At 35.5% G+C, this 2581-nt stretch overlaps 1 non-coding gene across 1 annotated transcript; it reads right to left on the bottom strand.

Moving 5' to 3' along the window:
• Positions 1-2057: 2057 nt before the first annotated feature.
• LOC121207298 (small nucleolar RNA R71) lies at positions 2058-2164 on the bottom strand. Its single transcript, XR_005902388.1, has one exon. It is a non-coding gene; the product is annotated as a small nucleolar RNA R71 (small nucleolar RNA).
• Between the last annotated feature and the right edge of the window lie 417 nt (positions 2165-2581).

Below are 2581 nucleotides of genomic sequence, written 5' to 3'. Positions count from 1 at the left end.
GTATGGTAGTGTGATAAGTCATAACATATACATATTTTTTTCCCATGCTTGGTATATTTTTCGATAATTTATCATAAGATTTAGTAATTTGATGCTCCTAATCTTTTAATTTCATTTTTTATACTCAGGTGAACATAAGAAGGTGAAAAAAGCAAGAAACGAGCCAAAAACGGACAAAATGGGCTTATCTTAGTATTTCACATAGCCTAGGCATTTTCACACGGGTAAACCACACACCCATGTGATACAAACAGGCAGGCCACACACCTGTGTGTCATGGCCATGTCGATTAAAAACCAACTCAGAATTACACAAGACCAAAACACCATCATACGGACGTGCCACACGGCTGTGCCCCTGTCGAGCCCAAGTCTAATTCTACTCAGAAAAAGCTAATTTTGAGGGTTTTGAAGCATTCCAAAGTCTATATAAACACCCTAGAAGAGGATTAAAGAGACACGCTTAGTAGAAAGGAGAAAATACTCAAGGACAGCCATCGGAATCAACTCGAAAGTAGGATCTACTTCAAGACTGAAGATCTCCATTCAATTCCCTTAAACGTTCTTTGGGTTTCTTTATGTTTTGTTGTTTTCCCAATTTTGAGATGTTTTCCATTATTATGAACTAAACTCCCTAAATACCTAAGGGAGATAAAACCTAAGACAGTTCTTATTACTATTTGAATTATATGATAAATACTTGTTCTTATTCTTAATTGCGAGTTTTAATCCTTGTTTCAATATTTCAGGATACTAATTCAGGTTTTGAAGTGCTTATCCAGTGGAGCAAAATTTCCTGTTTAAGAGTAGGTTGTTCATAATTAAACGGAGTTGCATGCAATCCAAGAGATAGGACGATATAAATTTGCCGGATTAGAGTCAAATCTAATAAGGGAATCCATAGATCGAGTTAATGCGACAATAGGGGTTTTAATTAGAAAGAGATTTCAATTAATCAACCTAGAGTCAGTTGTTTTTAGTCTCGAGAGAGATAATAACATAAACTAGGAATTTCTACAAATTAAGTTAAGTGAATAAATCGTCTAATTCAGAAGTAATAAGTGAAGTCTATGTGGATTCTTCCTTGGGTGTTGTCTTCTCCATCGGTTTTCTAAAAAGTATTTTCCAACTTTAATCTCTGTCGTAATCTAAGTTAATTAGATAATTAGTTTTAGTTTAAAAATATCCTTTAATTCTTAGGCTAGATAATAGAAAGATAGTAATTACTAGTACTTTTAGTCCTTGTGGATACGATATTCCCGGTCTCACCATAACTATACTACTGTTCGATAGGTGCGCTTGCCTATCTAATTTTTTTAATTAGTTTCACGACCATCAAGTTTTTGGCACTGTTTTCGGGGACTAAGATATTAGGAACGCTTAATTTTTATTACCTTAGCCATTTTTATTATTATTGCAATTTAATTTTGTTTTCTTTTTTAATTACTAAATTTCCTTTTCCTTACTTCTGGCAGGTTTTTATAGTTTATGACTAGAAGAAACCCGTCAGGACCTCTACTTTTTGACCGTGAAATTGAGAGTACATCTCGCAGAAACTGAAGAGAAATAAGGCGAAGCCTACAACACATAGAGGAAGAGCGAGAAAATGATATCCATATTACAACCGAGGAGATGGCTGAAAATCAAAATAATCCACTGCTTCTGTGGTTGCCGCAAATCCAGTGAATCGGAATCCTACTCCTCGTACTATGTACGACTATGCTAAGCCTAATTTAACAGGGGTTGAATCAAGTATTGTTAGACCTACTATAGCTGCAAATAATTTTAAACTGATATACACATGATTCAACAGTTTGTTCAGTTTGATGGTTTGCAGGATAAAAACCCTAATACTCATTTGACCAATTTCTTAAAGTTCTGCGATACTTTCAAAATAAATGGCATTTCTTATGATGTCATTCGCCTTCGATTGTTTCCCTTTTCATTGAGGAATAAGGCTAAACAGTGGTTGAACTCGTTACCATGAGGGTCAATCACCACTTGGGAACAAATGACTGAAAATTTTTACTTAAATATTTTTCGCCGGCTAAAACGGCTAAATTGAGGAATGATATCTCTTCTTTTAAACAGATGGATTTAGAAACTCTTTATGACGCATGGGAGAGATACAATGACTTATTGAGATGGTGCCATCACCATTGGTTATCTCTATGGCTGCAAGTCCAGACTTTTTACAACGGTGTGAACCCCTCAACAAGGCAACTGATCAATGCAGCCACCGGTGGAACTTTAAACAACAAAACACCTGAAAAGGCTTATGAATTTATTGAAGAAATGTCACTGAATAATTATCAGTGGCAAGTCATGAGAACGAAGCCGTCAAAAGCAGTGGTGTTTTCAACCTCGACGCAGTCATTATGCTATCTAACCAGGTAGAACTTTTAAATAAAAAGATTGATAGTTTGTGTGTTTCTACTCAAGTACATCCAGTGTTGAGGTGTAATTCAAACGGAGGAGGAGTACACAATACAGATTATCCATCCTTCAACTCTAGCACCAAGAAGGAACAAGTCAACTATATGGGTAATAATTCTAGACCTCAAAATAACCCGTATAGTAAC

This window comes from Gossypium hirsutum, chromosome A09 (genome assembly GCF_007990345.1).
Source record: "Gossypium hirsutum isolate 1008001.06 chromosome A09, Gossypium_hirsutum_v2.1, whole genome shotgun sequence".
In the NCBI taxonomy this organism is placed as follows: domain Eukaryota; kingdom Viridiplantae; phylum Streptophyta; class Magnoliopsida; order Malvales; family Malvaceae; genus Gossypium; species Gossypium hirsutum.
This window is presented reverse-complemented; position numbering and strand designations above follow the sequence as displayed.